Source organism: Oncorhynchus mykiss, chromosome 15 (assembly GCF_057628025.1).
Source record: "Oncorhynchus mykiss isolate SJ-2025 chromosome 15, ASM5762802v1, whole genome shotgun sequence".
In the NCBI taxonomy this organism is placed as follows: Eukaryota; Metazoa; Chordata; class Actinopteri; order Salmoniformes; family Salmonidae; genus Oncorhynchus; species Oncorhynchus mykiss.
The window spans coordinates 61,366,802-61,387,141 of NC_143036.1; the positions used below are offsets into that span (position 1 = coordinate 61,366,802).

Genomic DNA, 20,340 nt, shown 5'->3' on the forward strand with positions numbered 1-20,340 from the left:
AACTTCCGTAGTAGTTCAGGAGGCCCAGGAATGACTTCAGATGGCTTACATTCTCAGGAGCAGGTCCTTCTGCAATGACTGTCACTTTCGATGGGGCTGTGTGGAGAATGTCAGCATCAATCACATGGCCTAAGGCAATGCACTGCATGCATGAAAAAGTTGCACTTCTCTTTTTACGAACACGTAAGCCTTACTCTTCGAGATGATTAACCCGTAATAAGCATTCATAAAAAATACAAGTGTTATACATCGGCTTAATGATAAACTTCTTGTTAATCCAGCCGCTTTGTCAGATTTCACAAAGGCTTTAATTCGAAAGCATACCAAGCGATTATCTGAGGACAGCGCCCCTCTTACAAAAGCATACAAACATTTTACAACCAAGTAAAGGAATTACAAAAGTCAGAAATAGCGATAAAATTAATTACTTACCTTTGAAGATCTTCATATGGTTGCAGTCACAAGAGTCCCAGCTACACAAACATGTTTGTTTTGTTCGTTAAAGTCCCTCTTTATATCCCAAAAACTCTGTTTTGTTGGCACGTTTTGTTCAGTAATCCACTAGCTCAAAGGCGGTCAAAACATGCAGATGAATACTGTCACGACTTCAACCGAAGGTAACTCCTCTCCCTGTTCGGCGGCGCTCGGCATCGCCGGTTTACTAGCTGCCACCAATCCCTTTTTCCTTTTCTGGTTGTTTTGTCTGTGGTCCTTTTCACACCTGGTTTCATTTGCGTTTATTTCTGTGTGTTTATATGGCACCTGTTGCCTGCCTTAGTTCGTGCGGGATTAAGCTTGTGTGTATTTGCGCTCGATTATCTTTGATGTTTATTGTTTTCACTATTACGCACGTGTATGTAAGTTTCGGAACTGAGTTTGTTCCTCCTTGCGTTTTGCATGAGTTTCTGTATTGTTTTCACTATTTAGGCACGTGTATGTAAGTGTCGGAACTGTGGTTGTTCCTCCGTGTGTTGGCACGAGTTTCTGATTCTTCGAGAGCGTAGTTTTGGATTTTCGTCTGTGCCATTTTTGTATTGGTGGACTATATATATATATATATATATATATTAAGCACGCTTCTCAAAAATCCCTGCTCTCCTGCGCCTGACTCCTACACCTCTCACCGAGAAGCACCTTATCACAAATACATCCTAATAGTACCGGTAAAGTTCGTCGAAACATGTCAAACGATGTTAATAATTAATCCTCAGGTTATCAATTGTCTAAATTATCGATAATATTTCAACCGGACAATAGCGTATTCAATAGAAAGGAAAAACAAAGAAGGACGCGCATTCGGTCACGAGCGCAAACCAGCTCTGCATTCTTCCTCAGTCCAGTGACAAAAGGTCTCATTCTTCTTCATTTTTCAGAAAAAAGGCCTGAAACAATGTCTAAAGACTGTTGACATCTAGTGGAAGCCATAGGAACTGCAATCTGGGTCCTAACCCATTAGATACTGTATAGGCATTCAATTGAAAATGTAAAAAAATCCCACTTCAGGGATGGAATTTCCTCAGGTTTTCGCCTGCCATATCAGTTCTGTTATACTCACAGACATTATTTTAACAGTTTTGCAAACTTTAGTGTTTTCTATCCAAATCTACCAATTATTATTATTATTATTATTATTATTATTATTATTATGATGCATATCCTAGCATCTGGGCCTGAGTAACAGGCAGTTTACTTTGGGCACGCTTCTCATCCAGATGTTGAAAAACTGCCCCCAAGCTATAAGAAGTTAAAAGTATTTTACATTTTAGTAATTTAACAGACGCGGAGTGACATACAGGAGCAACTAGTGTTAAGTGCAATCTTCCCTCTAAACTGTGTGAGTGCCCATGCACGCAGTAGCAAGAGACACAGCTCCCCAGGACTGCTCAGCCCACAGAGAGAAGCACGAGATTGAACTTCACTCTAGAGCATTAGTCACCAACTGGTCGATCGCGACCAATCGACAAGGTATTCCTAGTCGATCGACAACCATTTCTGTAAAAAAATCAATGATAAAGCCTTGTGTTATTCTTTTTTTTTTGTCTCGGGCTGTTGGCGGTAGATGCACCCGCACCCGCCAGGTAGGCAAACTGTTGCCATTTTGGACCATTTCATGTGTCTGAAGGTACAAACTGTGCCTTCCCGGTGGGCCTAGAGAAGAAATCACGTGCACTCGGCTTACTGCTGGCTAATCGGATGGCCCGTGTCTGCAGTAACATAACAGCCATAAAAGAAAGCTACACAAAGTTGATACTGTGATATTTCAAAATGTCTAAAACTATGACTACAGAGAGACTGTCAACGAATACAGCAAAGACATGCTGTTTTTATGAGTGAGTTCATGTTTAAATTCTTACTCAGCACTGTCAGCACTCTATTCAACACTTTTATAAGCCATAAAATGTGCGTTCTTCCTATTTCCACTCAGCACTGCAACAAGCACTGCAGCAGTAATGAATGAGTAGGAAAGTGTTGTTATTATTAGCGGCTTGGGTCTTTTTCAATATCCAAGAATATTACACTTTCTCTGTTCATAGGAGTAACAACATGAATTTGTGCATGAGGCAGAAATAAAGTGGTGCGACTTGAGTTTCGCCATCAGCTGGAAGACGGTGTCCCTTTTTGGTCAGTGTCAGTGGAGGAAAGAGAGAGCGGAGGGATGTTGAGAGGCTGACCCTCAGTCTGCTGCTCTCCCCTCTGCTGAGACTGACCATCAAATGAAGGCACCATCAGCCAAGTAAAATACAAATAAAAAACAAATGATTTAAATGTATGCCCACTCAGCTGTGCTTCACAAGTAATATTACAACAGATCTATTACCTCTGTGATCATATACAGTGCCTTGCGAAAGTATTCGGCCCCCTTGAACTTTGCGACCTTTTGTCACATTTCAGGCTTCAAACATAAAGATATAAAACTGTATTTTTTTGTGAAGAATCAACAACAAGTGGGACACAATCATGAAGTGGAACGACATTTATTGGATATTTCAAACTTTTTTAACAAATCAAAAACTGAAAAATTGGGCGTGCAAAATTATTCAGCCCCCTTAAGTTAATACTTTGTAGCACCACCTTTTGCTGCGATTACAGCTGTAAGTCGCTTGGGGTATGTATCTATCAGTTTTGCACATCGAGAGACTGAAATGTTTTCCCATTCCTCCTTGCAAAACAGCTCGAGCTCAGTGAGGTTGGATGGAGAGCATTTGTGAACAGCAGTTTTCAGTTCTTTCCACAGATTCTCGATTGGATTCAGGTCTGGACTTTGACTTGGCCATTCTAACACCTGGATATGTTTATTTTTGAACCATTCCATTGTAGATTTTGCTTTATGTTTTGGATCATTGTCTTGTTGGAAGACAAATCTCCATCCCAGTCTCAGGTCTTTTGCAGACTCCATCAGGTTTTCTTCCAGAATGGTCCTGTATTTGGCTCCATCCATCTTCCCATCAATTTTAACCATCTTCCCTTACCCTGCTGAAGAAAAGCAGGCCCAAACCATGATGCTGCCACCACCATGTTTGACAGTGGGGATGGTGTGTTCAGCTGTGTTGCTTTTACGCCAAACATAACGTTTTGCATTGTTGCCAAAAAGTTCAATTTTGGTTTCATCTGACCAGAGCACCTTCTTCCACATGTTTGGTGTGTCTCCCAGGTGGCTTGTGGCAAACTTTAAATGACACTTTTTATGGATATCTTTAAGAAATGGCTTTCTTCTTGCCACTCTTCCATAAAGGCCAGATTTGTGCAATATACGACTGATTGTTGTCCTATGGACAGAGTCTCCCACCTCAGCTGTAGATCTCTGCAGTTCATCCAGAGTGATCATGGGCCTCTTGGCTGCATCTCTTCTTGGCTGCATCGTCTTCTCCTTGTATGAGCTGAAAGTTTAGAGGGACGGCCAGGTCTTGGTAGATTTGCAGTGGTCTGATACTCCTTCCATTTCAATATTATCGCTTGCACAGTGCTCCTTGGGATGTTTAAAGCTTGGGAAATCTTTTTGTATCCAAATCCGGCTTTAAACTTCTTCACAACAGTATCTCGGACCTGCCTGGTATGTCCCTTGTTCTTCATGATGCTCTCTATGCTTTTAACGGACCTCTGAGACTATCACAGTGCAGGTGCATTTATACGGAGACTTGATTACACACAGGTGGATTGTATTTATCATCATTAGTCATTTAGGTCAACATTGGATCATTCAGAGATCCTCACTGAACTTCTGGAGAGATTTTGCTGCACTGAAAGTAAAGGGGCTGAATAATTTTGCACGCCCAATTTTTCAGTTTTTGATTTGTTAAAAAAGTTTGAAATATCCAATAAATGTCGTTCCACTTCATGATTGTGTCCCACTTGTTGTTGATTCTTCACAAAAAAATACAGTTTTATATCTTTATGTTTGAAGCCTGAAATGTGGCAAAAGGTTGCAAAGTTCAAGGGGCACTGTAGCCTACCTCAAATTTTGAAATATAATTTAAAAAATGTCTTGAACAACAATGCATTGGCAGCAAAGCCAATATGCGGTGATAATGTATTGGCCCTATAGCTTACTGCATAAACCTCATTGCTACAGTACTGTTTTTAAATTGTTACTGGCTTACATTTTTTAGTTATGTAAAAACTAATCTGAGAGGTAGATCTCGTCTTGCATTTTGATTCAAATTGACCTTGACTCAGAAAACGTTGGTGACCACTGTTGTAGTTCTCCTTGTTAACACTATCAACATTTCCCTTTAAGGTGGCAACTGTGATCAAGTCAATGCAATTTTAGACACTTTCAGTGCAACATACCGAAACAAAATTACCTATGCAAGAGATTGTTGTCGGCAGAACACATCGGAGCTAGTTAGTGAGTTATTAGCCCTGTTATAGATAATTTGTTGTGAACAATAGGGGAGGGATTGCTTCCTACAAGAGCACAAAACATATACATTTCTAGACATATTTGAATAGAAGGTCAGGTAAAGAGCTTTGTTCGTTTCTTAAAGGGGCAGTGTTGTTTTTTGAGACAGGCTTGAAAAAGCTAAGTAGACAATAAGCAGAGCGTAGAATAATTTGTCTTATTCTCTGTAATAATGGTATGGAAATAATAATACATTTAATTTGGAAAGTGGTTTCTTACATCAAACAATATAACAACATTTTCAGTCACCTCCCTTTCTGACGGACAAGTGGATAAACAGGTTAATGTCAAGCCCTGCATGTTTTTTCCCCCAAAAGTCTCATGGAATATAGGCCAACATTGCGATGTGATTGGCTTAGTGTTCTGTCACTCATGGGGGACACTACATCATCGCCAATTTTAAGTCCTTAGTAAGAGTAGACATCCCAAATTTTAGGCCTTTGGTTCCTGCCATGGAGTTATACTACAAGTGTCCTTTTTTTAACACCTCCACCAACTGTTAGGGAAGATTCAGAATTTGTTGGTAACATATGTAAGATGTTTTATATTCATCAAATATGTGTAAGTTAATTCTCATCAGAATGGTATTTTTGTGTAATTCTGTGGTGAGGTTGCAGTTATCTGTTCTATGTCAAAACTAAGTTGCCTGGGCCGCTGAGAGGGGAGAGGTCAAAGTGTCATCATGTGTAAACATATCTTTCACTCTCTACCTTTCCCATAGTGGGGAAAGGAAGGTTGCAGTGTCTGGAATCATTCTATGCTCCCTCTTATGTTGTTTCTATCTTAACCTATAGCCTCACCCTCCTCTCTGTGAGCTTGTCCAGGAGGTTGTATTTAGAGTTGGTTGCATCTAAATGACAATTTGATATATGCCTGTTGATATGGAGGGTTGGTTTATGGTTCTGGGGTTTGAGTAAGGAGACAAAGCTGAACGATTTATTATGTCTATGCTGTCTTATCCTGTGTGTGTGTCTTTACTATAAAGGACCTCATTTGAAATGTGGAAGGGGCTCTCAGAGAATTCATGGTTTAGACACTGAATCGATCTGAGAGTCACAGGGTTGTGATAGAGCTCATATAATTAAAGATGGACTTTGATAACTAACTCTGACTTGTGTGTGTGGTTTGCTCCCATGATTTGGTAAATAGAGGAAATTTCCACGACATTTGGCGACGAGGAGGGGATGTGAATCTTCACTGGGTGACCGTTCCTATGATCTAGGTAAATAAATCGTGCACGAGGGATCCCCTAAACTTGGGATCTCAGGGAGAACCACACTTCGGGAAACGGAGCAGATGGACCAACCTTTGATCTAAGAGGAAGCGAGCCGAGTGGATACCACATCTCAAACTGAGTTTTTTTTTAAATAAAAAGTTGAGCGAACCACACACAGATTTGAAGTCGAGTTTTTTTAATTATGCCTGTTACGTATACTCTGAGCGTGAATTCCTTTGTAAGGAAGGCACCTTGGCGGCGTAAGCAGGGCCGAGTCAGAGGAGAGTAATCTGGGGGTTTTGTGGACTCAAAAGATACTCTGCGCTGTCCGGTTGCCAGTGACCAAGAGCCCTCCTGACACTGAATTGATCACAGTGGGGATTTGGTGAGGTCTGTCGGCGTGAGGGGCCAGGGGGTCTGTGTGTTCTAGGTGAAACACGGCACTTGGTGAAGCTCTATTGGAAGAAGGACCTCATTCTGTGCGTCTGTGTGATTTGTCTAAGTGACCCTCAGATGTGGTGAATTCCAATTATTTTAAATGTGCTAGCCAGGTATGCCCTAGTGTTACTCTGTGTGAGTCGGACCGTTCTGTGTGAGCGGGGTAGGGTTTACTCTGTGTGGGCAAACCTTTTGATGTTCTGTGTGGACGTCAATGTGAAAAATCTGACCAATCCTGTGTGGATGATCCTGAAAGTTCTGTGTGAGTACCTAAGATTTCTTAAAGTTTTATATGGATTCTGTGAATTATTTGAAATTATGATAAATGGTATGTGTGTATAAAGTAATGCTGAAAATGATTAGATACAATTTAAACCACCCATTCGTAGACGTACGTAGGTTTTGAGTTGATATCTTAAATGGATAATTTGATAAAGATGAAGTTTTTAAGCACTATTAAAATAATCTACAAAATCTGGGAAATTGAGCTCTAGAAACTGATTTAGAGTGTGTCCACTTTTGGTTATCTTACCCTAACGATGTAACTATAAAACGCATATTGGATTATCTCCGTCTGGGTGAAACATTTGAAATTTAACTGCCCTTAAGGTCTGAACATGTTATAATTTTTCTTCCCAGTATGAGAGAAATCGCGGGATTTATTGAATAAACTGTTTTCCATAAAGTTAAATAGAATTCGAGGGATGCTCGATGTCATTTATAATGTTGCACAAAGCCTAAGGTTTTCCATCAAACTAATTATCCTTGCGTGATTAATGTGATGTAGTAAAGTAATTGAAAGACGTTGCATAAGTAAACATAATCTATTTTTATTAAAATGAGCAATAACTGTTTCCTCGTCATTAACTGTCGATTTTATTATTTGATTGCTAATATGTGTAATTTGGAATTTGAGAATCATAGCTGGAGTAACGTTTGTACTATTAAAATTGGGCTATTATTCTTCTGGGAATTACACATAGTGACGTGTTTTGTGCTTATTAGCAATAGCATTGGTGGTTCAGTGGTAGAATTCTCGAGGCCCGAGTTCCATTCCCAGTCATGTCACTGGCTGAATTCAGAGTTTTTGATTGTAAATAATCTATTTGTATGTTTTGCCTGGAAAGTTATGGTCGCTAGTGTTTGTATAAGAGATAAATTGAACGTTTTCAATGGATTGTTTAGGTTAAATTGATAGGCTAATTCAATTTCAAATAATAACGAAGCGAATTCTGATGCAAGACGATGTCTGTTCACTAAATTATCTGCTGGAATAATGTATTGAGAATTGGGTCGTATTTGAATTACTGTATCAATAGAGAAGACAGTTACCTAAGTTCAAGAAACTCTGAATGATAGCGGGGAGAGAATGGCGATAGGAAAGTGGTTACCGAAATGTTTTTCATTCTTATAGATTGACTGACGCATGTTATAATTTTTGCGCTGTGTGTTATTTTTAAAGAAATTGGATACATTTCATAAGTGTGAAGAGCAAAGAGAAGAGGAAGTTATAAAGTTGGGGTTTTAATCTTACGATAGAGGTAAGGAAAAACGTTGAAATGAGAGGGGTTATATTTTTGCCCACTGGGGGAAAAAGGAATAGGAAAGTTGAGTTGAAAGTATGTAAGAGAGTGAGTTGTTATGTTGGCTGCTCATTGTCAGGGAAAGTTGCTGGAGGCAGGTAGATTGTTGTAGAATAACGTACATTTGCGTTATTAGTTTGAATATACAATAACCTTACTCTAATTGTTTTAACCGTTGTTCAGGTCCATTTTTTTTCTGTATTTCTAGCAGCTGATTCGCTAGGTGGGCATCATAGATTTGTGGCGTTTATATTTACTGTATTAGGCTATGAGAATTGGGAGACTGGATGTCTGAATCATAAAATATCGTAAGGATAGCTTCTGATTGTTATTGATTCTTGGTTTGATTGTTTAAGTAACACCAGTTAATTTGAGCAGGAAAGTTCATGTACTCTAAGGTTATGGTATGTTTCCATTATGTGGAACAATGTCAGGTCATTAAAGGTGATTGCTGGATTGAATAGTACGCCAACCTGTTGACAGAAGACTGAATGGGTATGAATGTTGAAAAGCAAGATTGGGCCAAAGACTAAACTAGTATGTTAAGTGGGGGAGTATCATAGATTTTTAATTATAGTGTTGTTATAGTAGTTATATAGTGTAGTCAAAACAATTTCATATGTTTTGGGAAATTAGCTAGGTTGAATTTTGTATTTGAGTTCCTTTATTATTTGCTTTTTAAAAGAAAGGTTGGAATCAAGTATGATGCCTTGGCACTTAAAATCAGATACCACCTGGAGCTTTTTACATCAGTAGTTGTTTTTTGAGGAACATGCAGACTGTGTTTTATTTTATTGAGATGTAAACATGAGTCACTTAGCTATTTTGTCATCTGAATCATTATAGTATTGAGTTATTGTGTAGTTTGTTATTTGCATGAATTTATCACTGTATCATCTGCATACATTGGAACTTCAGACCCTGTTCAGACTAAAGGAAGATCATTAATGGATGTGCTGAACAGTATTGACCTTTGTGGATATCAGTGGGGGGAAAAAATAAGTTTATTTTTACGATGATGAGACAGCACCAACTTTTGGAGGATTTTAGATTTGTTAAAAAAAATCAGAATTGTTTTTTTACTAAATTTATATCAACAGATTGAAATTATTAGGTTGCTGATTAAGAGTTTTTTTTAGGAGTTGATTTAACTTATCATGCATATACATTGATTTGATTAAAACGTATGATTAAGGATTTGAGGTACAGTGGAATTATCATTAGGTTTGGTTTATAGTTTGCGTTTGAGTTTCTGAGTCATGTAGTGTAATGAATAATAAGTGTTATTGTGTTTTCTCTGGGAAAATGGATATTTCACTGTCTCTCTCTCTGGAATGTTTCCAGGGAATATACTCTTGGGGAGAGTGAGTGAAATTGGGGCCATAAACTACCACATTGAAGGGGCCACTCACCACATTGGGATTGTAATGAGTTTTTATTTTCTGACTTTTCATTACACACGCAAATTCTTTTGATAAAGGAATGTTCTGGGAACATGGAAATATGAAAATGTTTGGAACTAGTTGATTATTGTTTGCAAATTGTTTCATATAGTGCAAAACACTGCTTTGGAGGGTTTTGTATGACCTATGACCTTCTGATGACTTTCCGTTGTGGCTTGATCACCCGCATTGGAAAGCCATTTGGAAAATAAATGTATGGTCATTTGTAATACTGCTTTCAAAATAATTTGTGTAATTGGTAAATATGTTTCTTAATCCATATTTGTAATTTGGACCAGTGTGAAGAGGGCATTGCTTTTAACTAAGGGTATGCTGCTTTAAGTCTATTTTCCTATGACCATAGGGGTTAAATAATTTTTCTTTGTGGAGTGTTTTTTTTTCCCTTCAGTTTAGTGATTTTAATTTGATTAGGTTAGCTGACATTTTGTTTTACATTACTCTCATACGGAGAGATGTGTGTAAAACATGGGGGAGGATTCAGTTTTTTGAGGGTTTGAATTGAAGTTATACAACTTAAGTGATATGTGAATGAGTGTATTGTATTGTTGAGTGTATTGTATTGTTGAGTGTATTGTATTGTTGTGTTTGTTTTGTTCTATTCCCGAGGGGTATAGGTCTAATTTCTTGATCCTGGGCTCTACGATGAAGTTGACAGTGAGATGGGGAGTATAAACCAATTTGAAAGAATAGTTTCAATAGAATGTTTTGATATTCTCTGTGAAATATGTTTAGATATGTGTGTTAAGAATAATTGGTAAAAGTAATCATTCATCATGTAGTTTAATGAACTGAACTAAACTGTTGTTCTGATCTGTTCTTTCGAGGTTATCATGAAGGGTGACATCAGACGGTATCTTAATGCATGGAAGAGATCATTTGGACCGAATGGTGTGTGTACCTCAAAACCCCCTCTAACTGGCTGAAGAAGAGAGACAAAGGCATTGAAGGAGGCTTTCCTAACCACTTCTACCGAGAGAAAAGAACCAAGCCAGAAATTGGTGTCCAGTATCAGATCTAAGCTATCAACTGCTTTTCTTTCATGGTTCTGTCATACTGTGAGGAGTCCACTTGGAGTGATCATGGAGAAAGATCTGATCTAACATTTTCTTATGTTGCTGGTATGTTGGTTGACGAATGGACAAGACATGAGTGGTAAAGATGAGACATTGAAATTGGGACATTATCATGGGCCGTCCATTTTGAACTGTAAAGCTATTTGAAGAAAAACGAAGATGCCAGAAGATGCCGTGCCTGAGAGGGGGGGGGGGTTTAATCAAACTGTGCCATTAAAATTGTTTATACTTTTGTGGTATCAGATTGATTGAAGAGGTCTACACCATGTAAATTGTAGTAATTTAGATTAAGAATGCATTGAGATACTGATCTGTATTAAAATCATGATTAAAAAAGTTAATAGTAGAATTATGGGATAATTATACTGTATGTAAATCTGCTAATATTGATGTGTGTTAAATTGAGGTTTTTACTTTGAGTGATAAGACAAATTTGAATCACTGAGGAATGCTATTCTAAATATTGGTTTGATAAATAGTTGGGTTGTTACTTATGATTTGGAATATGAATGATTTCAACAACCTATTCTCTATTCCTGAGTATATTTCTGAGCATGAGTACTTAGAGGGATGTCTGTCCTATATGTTGTGAGGAGGCCTGTGTTTAGACACTGGTTCTCATGTAATTGAAAGAGCATAAATATGTTATGTTTTTATTTTCCTCAAATGGATTATTCTGTGTCATTAAACATGTGCAAGGTTGTCTTGTAGAATAAAGGTTGTTGTAATCTTAGTTTCAGAAGGGAGGAAGCTTACATATAAGCTAAGGTATTTGACATTGAGGGGATTTTAATTTTAAAATATTGAGTATGTTACTATTCTGATTCTTCAAAAGGGACTGAGTCCCTTGAGAGGGGAATGTTAGGGAAGATTCAGAATTTGTTGGTAACATATGTAAGATGTTTTATATTCATCAAATATGTGTAAGTTAATTCTCATCAGAATGGTATTTTTGTGTAATTCTGTGGTGAGGTTGCAGTTATCTGTTCTATGTCAAAATTAAGTTGCCTGGGCCGCTGAGAGGGGAGAGGTCAAAGTGTCATCATGTGTAAACATATCTTTCACTCTCTACCTTTCCCATAGTGGGGAAAGGAAGGTTGCAGTGTCTGGAATCATTCTATGCTCCCTCTTATGTTGTTTCTATCTTAACCTATAGCCTCACCCTCCTCTCTGTGAGCTTGTCCAGGAGGTTGTATTTAGAGTTGGTTGCATCTAAATGACAATTTGATATATGCCTGTTGATATGGAGGGTTGGTTTATGGTTCTGGGGTTTGAGTAAGGAGACAAAGCTGAACGATTTATTATGTCTATGCTGTCTTATCCTGTGTGTGTGTCTTTACTATAAAGGACCTCATTTGAAATGTGGAAGGGGCTCTCAGAGAATTCATGGTTTAGACACTGAATCGATCTGAGAGTCACAGGGTTGTGATAGAGCTCATATAATTAAAGATGGACTTTGATAACTAACTCTGACTTGTGTGTGTGGTTTGCTCCCATGATTTGGTAAATAGAGGAAATTTCCATGACACAACCCCCTCTTCAGAGGACAAATATCTTAGTTGTTTTACAGCTACTTTGCTACATATACATACATTTTACATATACATTTTACATACATGATACTTTTATATAAAGCAGTCACATAACAATAATATATTATCAAACGTAAACTCTTTAATCCACGCCTCAGCCACTCTCAGCCCATCCCACTTATCACCATAGACCATCCTCATTTGGTTTCCATGTGCCATATACATATTATAAAGACACTCAGTGATATTTTTTTGAGTCTCCTTTAACACAATGTTTTCACTCTGTGTTTCTGTGAACAGGGCGGAGCCTCTGTTAGCTCGGATAAAGGAGGACCGCACGTTGGTGTTGACACCGGTGTTTGACAAAGTCCATTTCGATGACTTGACAGTCACACGTTATTGGCCGAATGCAAACGCCTTTGACTGGGCCCTGTGGTGTATGTACGAGTCCTTCAGACCTGAGTGTTATGCCCTAAAAGATGAGTCACAGCCAGGAAAGTGAGTTGTTTGTGATTTCATCATCAGATGATAGGCCTGTTTCACAAGTCTGTTTGAAAAGGGGAAAAGGAAAACACAGCTTTGGGAGGAAAATCTTACCTAATATTTACACCTGCATTGTTATTTTGCGATATCTATTCATTAACATGAATGTCACATCTCCCATTTTAGAAATGACCATTATGTGTTGTGTATGTTTGTCAGGAGCCCCTCCATTATGGGCATACTAGTGGTTGACCGCCTGTTCTTTGGGGAAATTGGTGCTCTGGATGGTGGTATGAAGATCTATGGAGGTGAAAATGTTGAACTGGGCATCCGGGTAAGCCCCTCTGCTACAGTTTCTAAATGAATGTTGGAAATCAAAGCAGACTTGTGTTTGCAGATTTGCTTTCTGTTCTTGAGTCGTTCAGTTTGAACAAACCAATCTACGTCCAACATCCAGACACTTCAGTCCATATCTATAGACTCATCCTTGTCTCTTGGTGTTTGGTGTGTCTAGGTGTGGCTGTGTGGTGGAAGTGTCGAGGTCATACCTTGTTCTAAAATAGCCCACATAGGGAGGGCCCATAAACCTGATCTCCCAGACCTGAGCATTACAATGAAGAGGAATGCTCTGAGAGTGGCTGAGGTCTGGATGGATGAATACAAACATAATGTCAACATCGCCTGGAACCTCCCACTGAAGGTACTGTACACAACAAACCATTCAAAAAGTAGGTTTTGTTCAGCTGCTCCTATGGAATAACAATCATCACTGTGATGCATGCTTTGTGTTTGAAAATAAGTAGACTAGACAGTCAATATTATAAGAATGGTCTATTACTCAATGCCATAATAAAGATCATAGGATCTTTGTAAAATGATGGCGGTAAGCCATCATCAAGTGGATAATAGGTAGATTGCTCACACAGCCTGTGTTTCTGATTTACAAATCTTCCTCTTTCTCACCACAGGATCATGGCATAGACATTGGGGATGTTTCAGAGAGGAAGAAGTTGAGAGGGTCTGAACTGCAAACCCTTCCAGTGGTATCTGGACAATGTGTATCCAATGTTAGACCCCCTGGGTGACTTGCTTGGTTATGGAGCTGTGAGTGATACTAAAATGTTACTGTTGTTCTGGATACAGTGGGGCAAAAAAGTATTTAGTCAGCCACCAGTTGTGCAAGTTCTCCGACTTAAAAATATGAGAGAGGCCTGTAATTTTCATCATAGGTACACTTCAACTATGACAGACAAAATTAGGGGAAGAAATCTGACCTATTTGGTCACTTACAAACAAGCAAGATTTCTGGCTCTCACAGACCTGTAACTTCTTCTTTAAGTGGCTCCTCTGTCCTCCACTCGTTACCTGTATTAATGGCACCTGTTTGAACTTGTTATCAGTATAAAAGACACCACAACCTCAAACAGTCACACTCCAAACTCCACTATGGCCAAGACCAAAGAGCTGTCAAAGGACACCAGAAACAAAATTGTAGACCTGCACCAGGCTGGGAAGACTGAATCTGCAATAGGTAAGCAGCTTGGTTTGAAGAAATCAACTGTGGGAGCAATTATTAGGAAATGGAAGACATACAAGACCACTGTTAATCTCCCTCGATCTGGGGCTCCACGCAAGAACTCACCCCGTGGGGTCAAAATGATCACAAGAACGGTGAGCAAAAATCCCAGAACCACACGGGGGAACCTAGTGAATGCCCTGCAGAGAGCTGGGACCAAAGTAACAAAGCCTACCATCAGTAACACACTACGCTGCCAGGGACTCAAATCCTGCAGTGCCAGACATGTCCCCCTGCTTAAGCCAGTACATGTCCAGGCCCGTCTGAAGTTTGCTAGAGAGCATTTGGATGATCCAGAAGAAGATTGGGAGAATGTCATATGGTCAGATGAAACCAAAATAGAACTTGTGGTTAAAAACTCAACTCGTCGTGTTTGGAGGAAGAAGAATGCTGAGTTAGATCCAAAGAACACCATACCTACTGTGAAGCATGGGGGTGGAAACATCATGCTTTGGGGCTGTTTTTTTGCAAAGGGACCAGGACGACTGATCCGTGTATAGGAAATAATGAATGGGTCCAAGTATCGTGAGATTGAGTGAAAACCTCCTTCGGTCAGCAAGGGCATTGAAGATGAAACGTGGCTGGGTCTTTCAGCATGACAATGATCCCAATCACACCGCCCGGGCAATGAAGGAGTGGCTTCGTAAGAAGCATTTCAAGGTCCTGGTGTGGCCTAGCCAGTCTCCAGATCTCAACCCCATAGAAAATCTTTGGAGGGAGTTGAAAGTCCGTGTTGCCCAGCAACAGCCCCAAAACATCACTGCTCTAGAGGAGATCTGCATGGAGGAATGGGCCAAAATAACAGCAAAAGTGTGTGAAAACCTTGTGAAGACTTACAGAAAATGTTTGACCTCTGTCATTGCCAACAAAGGGTATATAACAAAGTATTGAGATAAACTTTTGTTATTGACCAAATACTTATTTTCCACCATAATTTGCAATTAAATTCATAAAAAATCCTACAATGTGATTTTCAGATGTCTCATTTTGTCTGTCATAGTTGAAGTGTACCTATGATGAAAATTACAGGCCTCTCTCATCTTTTTAAGTGGGAGAACTTGCACAATTGGTGGCTGACTAAATACTTTTTTGCCCCACTGTATATTTCCTCACCAACTGTGTTTGGTGCATATAATTACTTCTTCAATTGGATGCAGGGTCATAATTCCAACTCATTATCAGGATAGGAATTTGCACTTTTATAATTGTTTAATCTGTGTCCATGAAATCAACAGCTCAAACCCCAGGACTGTATGAGTGCAAGGAGGCCAAGCAGAAGGGATTCCACATGCTCTGGGAATTTCAACAGGTAAGCACTCCAACATGAAATAGGGAAATTGATGCTTATAAACTGTTGGAAACATGGGAGATGTCTTTGACTTTAGTGTGATATTGTACAGTAGAATGTTTGCTGTGTTTTACAGGGAAAAGCCATCCAGAACAGACAGACAAAGAGATGTCTGGTGATTACCCCAGGGGAGGACACTGACTACCTGCTCATCATTCAGGAGTGCAGTGGGCAGCACTGGAAAATACGGAATGTGATAGAAGACTTCTGATACACTGAGATGTCTAGGCCTACTGTACCATAGACAATACAGCAGGACTATAGGAGTTATCATCATGCTTTGAAAAGCCAATCGGTAGTCAGCAGTGAGATGACTGTGTGATCTTAGTGAGCTGTTGGTTGTACATAGCTTCATGGGGACAGATTTACATCCTTCACAGAATGTGAAATGCTATTGAGCAAAGAAAGAATAAATATGATTCCTGTATTTACACTCATTTGTGGTTTGTTACTGATTCACTGTAGATTTTCACCAAAGAGGGTCATAGAATATGTGTCTGCATTGACATCATATAGAGCTGAGTTTACATCATTCTGGTTTTGAAGAAGTCCCGTCCTTGACTGCTCAGGGATTACTGTATGAGTTCTCAGAGATGAATTTATCCCACGGCCTCTACCACATGGCTAGCCCTCTCTCTTTCAACTGTGATGGCAGTGAGCTATATCTATGGTAGATTCGTGGTTACTTTGTCAAACAAACTTTTCACGACTACAAATTAAGCACTTGGTAGTCTCCGAACCCAATCACCCATACGCTAGCTAGCTATGTTAACAGCCATGAGAGATGAAACACTTATTATCCAGAGCAAACAGAGGTAATACCATAGAGATACATGAAATACTATTACATTGAAATTCTCTAAACAACTCTTGACCTCACCTTATGGAGTTGATGGCCAGCTCCTTGAGAGTGCCCAGGTTAGCCCTCAAGCCACCGATGCCCACAAACACCTCATAGAAGTCATAGGAAAGTCCAGTGGTCCCAAACAGGGACGGGTCATCAGAGCTGACCACCATGGGGTGGCCCTCAGACATCAGCACAGCTGCAGGGTGGTTCCTTAGGTCGGACACCAGCTTCAGCACCTGGCCATTGACACACAGGGATTCAGGGACGGCAACACTGATTTAACTCAATGGACTAATGACAACTGACACAGAGAAATCTAGAGTTACAGTTAAGATTAACTTTACTGTCATCAAACTGAAATACCCTACAGTGCAGCTTTTTTATTTAACCAATGGGAATTAGTTAATATTATGATGAGTACTGACAGACAATGGCATTTACCTGGTTTGAGATGGGGCATACTTCCACGGCCACGTTGTCTTTCCTGGAGAGCTCCTTTGCCAGTGGGTGGTGTGCCAAGGCATACCCATTGTCACGACTTCTGCCAAAGTTGGTTCCTCTCGTTGTTCGGGCGGCGTTCGGAGGTCGACGTCACCGGCTTTATAGCCATCGCCGATCCACCTTTAATTTTTCCATTTGTCTTGTCTTGTTTTCCTACACACCTGGTTTCAATTCCCTCAGTATTAGACGTGTATATAACCATCTGTTCCCCCCCATGTCTGTGTGGGGAGTTGTCGTGTATGTGCACGCTAGACTGGTTTGCGCTGGGTTATGTCAACCCATTTTGTGTTTAGTGTTCTTAGTGCCTTGTGTTTTGTGTTTTGTTCTCCGAAATAAAAGGCTCCTTTGGCTGCCCAACTTATGCTCTCCTGTGCCTGACTCCCTTACAGCCAGTTACGCATACCTAACACCCATTCTCAATACGTGTGGTGTTGAACAGTAGGGCATCCAGAATGCTTTCATCCACTTCAGTGCCCTCATGGTCTGCGAACGTATGAATGCGTGCACACACACACACACGTTATACTATAAGTGCATCACATTAATATGCAGATACCGTAGATTTGTTTTTGTTCATTACACAATTGTTTTAAATCAATCATCCTATGCTTGCCAGTCTCTCCTGCATGAAAGAAGTATGGCAGCGTGACTCCAAGCTCTGCAGGTCGAGAGCTTGACAACCTAAAACCACAAAAGAACAGTTCACTTTACAAGGTATGTCAAATAGACGGAATGTAATAAATACGTTTGTAAACATTGTATTAAATCAGGAAATTGTTTGTGTATTTATTTTCAGTAATGAGTGGACATAATGATTGGTTCTACCCCTCAAAAGAATTCTCACCAGGTCGAATCCTGCAACAAACTCTGGGAAATCCTTCTGCATCTGAATGGCCTCTTTTACAGCTGCTTTAACATCAGACACACTTAGAACCCTAAGGTGCACACAAGGGCAGTGCCAATCATTCTATTGTTTCCATTGCAACATGCTAGCTCAGTCAAGCACAGATAGAGTGTCCGAAATGATTATAAATAATTATGTCTGTACTGTACCTAGGGACAGAAATGATGAGTTGAGCTCCCAGAAAGCCAGGGTGTTCAGCCACAAACTGGTGAGTGCCTTCCTGATAAGTCCTCAGGGACCAGGCTTTATCATGGTTGCTTCCAGCTCGTATTTCTGCAGGATGTGCAGAATAAAAACAGTTCAAAACTCCAAAAACCCTTGGGGGAAGAAAAAAAATATAGCTATCTAAAATAGCCTAGGTAACATGTAATTCCAGCCCACTACATTTCCCAATATACTTTCAATTAAGGTCCACAGTACGAACCCTTGATAGCCCAGTTCTTAGTTCCAGGAACGTGATGTTGTCATGAAATAGCTGTTCTAAGCCCTTGTAGAGAAAGTATTTAAACACAGGAGCGTAGCTGACCAGCCCAGCCATGGCCACGAATGCCATCTCAAACCTCTCCCACACTGCATCCTGGCTCGGGTAGGTAGTGTTTGGATCATCATTGGATAGTGTGAGGTTTTGCATCAAGCTGGAAAAACATCCAAAAAGATAAACTACCCTTCCATGAATAAGAAAGTTGTCTTTTTGCTACTACATGTGTTCATTCACAGACGCCTATTTGTATTGCTTGGCTTTGATGATATAGTGGACTGTCTGTAGGATCCGCCATGTTGGCTCTCAAGGTCTTCAACAGTTGCCAGTAGAGGCAGTATCAGGTAGAGAAGACGAACCGTACAGACCTGCCCCATGTGAAGCAGATGTAACAATGGGGCCTGTATGTGATGTTCTTCACCAGCCAATCAACCAGGGATGAGCTGTGGATGTGGGGGGCTGCCCCTGTGACCCAGCATAGAGAATGTACTAACCATACATAAATCGATGGAAAAGATTTGTAGGGAGGTGGGACTGTATTACTGTGTTACCTTTGGGCATCATTTGCAGCAGGCTAAAGATGGGACTCCTATGGATGAGGCGCCGTGCCTTGAAGAAGTGAATGGCAGGAGGGAACTGGGCTGCAGCCATCTCTTCTTCTTTTAGCTTGTGAAGGTTTGTGTCGAGCCGCTGCTCTGCCCCTGTCAACTGCACACGGCCTCCTGTCTGCCTGGAGGCCTCCTGGTGCAACATCGTCTCCCTCTTACTGGGGTCCGGGGTCCCGTCACATACTGTAACACAGCACATCACAGCTGCCAACTGGAGGGTGATGTTATAGTTCCCTCTAGAGGGCAAAACCACCTTGTCCTGCAGTGTCATTGGAGGTTGGAAGAAGCGGCTGTGGAAATCCTTCTTGAGGAGGCCACTCATTCAACTAAATATTACATTTTATTCAACAATGAATAAAGACTTTTTCAGAAATTGTAATTTAGAACACAAGGTACTACTGTAAACCTATACGCTGATGCTGCAAGAGAAAATAGCACCAACGGATAGGGCTGCCGTGCTTCATGCTCTTAGGAAACATTACAATATTTAGTTTATGTATTATTTCTTACATTATTATCCCAGGAATTTGTGTTATTACATAAAGCCGGGGAGAACTTTTTGAAATCAGAGCGGCGGCAACTCACCAGCATTCCGACAAAGAATATGACAGTCACTTAATTTTTTACATATTTTGCATTTCTCATCTCATATATATATATATATACAGTTGAAGCCGGAAGTTTACATACAATTAGGTTGGAATCATTACAACTCATTTTTAAACCACTCCACAAATGTCTTGTTAACAAACTATAGTTTTGGCAAGTCAGTTAGAACATCTACTTTGTGCAAGTAATTTTTCCAACAATTGTTTACAGACAGATTATTTCACTTATAATTCACTGTATCACAATTCCAGTGGGTCAGAAGTTTACATACACTAAATTGACTGTGCCTTTAAACAGCTTGTAAAATTCCAGAAAATGATATCATGGCTTTAGAAGCTTATGATAGGATAATTGACATCATTTGAGTCAATTGGAGGTGTACCTGTGGATGTATTTCAAGGCCTACCTTCAAACTCAGTGCCTCTTTGCCTGATAACATGGGGAAATCAAAAGAAATCAGTCAAGACCTCAGAAAAAGAATTGTAGAATTGCAAAATTCTGTCTCCTAGAGATGAATGTACTTTGGTGCAAAAAGTACAAATCAATCCCAGAACAACAGCAAATGACCTTGTGAAGATGCTGGAGGAAACAGGCACAAAGCTACCTATATCCACAGTAAAATGAGTCCTATAACGACATAACCTGAAAGGCCGCTCAGCAAGGAAAAAGCCACGGCTCCAAAACCGCCATAAAAAAGCCCGACTACGGTTTACAACTGCACATGGGGACAAAGATCATACTTTTTGGAGAAATGTCCTCTGGTCTGATGAAACAAAAATTG

At 40.0% G+C, this 20,340-nt stretch overlaps 2 pseudogenes across 1 annotated transcript; one reads left to right on the forward strand and one right to left on the reverse strand.

Moving 5' to 3' along the window:
* The first annotated feature begins 10,430 nt into the window (after positions 1 to 10,430).
* Positions 10,431 to 16,005, forward strand: LOC149978132 (putative polypeptide N-acetylgalactosaminyltransferase 8; annotated as a pseudogene). The gene is made up of 7 exons (XR_016486426.1): positions 10,431 to 10,450; positions 12,506 to 12,703; positions 12,908 to 13,022; positions 13,203 to 13,388; positions 13,657 to 13,769; positions 15,500 to 15,573; positions 15,689 to 16,005. The product of XR_016486426.1 is annotated as a putative polypeptide N-acetylgalactosaminyltransferase 8 (transcript).
* A 483-nt stretch (positions 16,006 to 16,488) lies between these two features.
* On the reverse strand, positions 16,489 to 19,272 carry LOC110490764 (adenosine deaminase 2-A-like; annotated as a pseudogene).
* Positions 19,273 to 20,340: the final 1,068 nt, after the last annotated feature.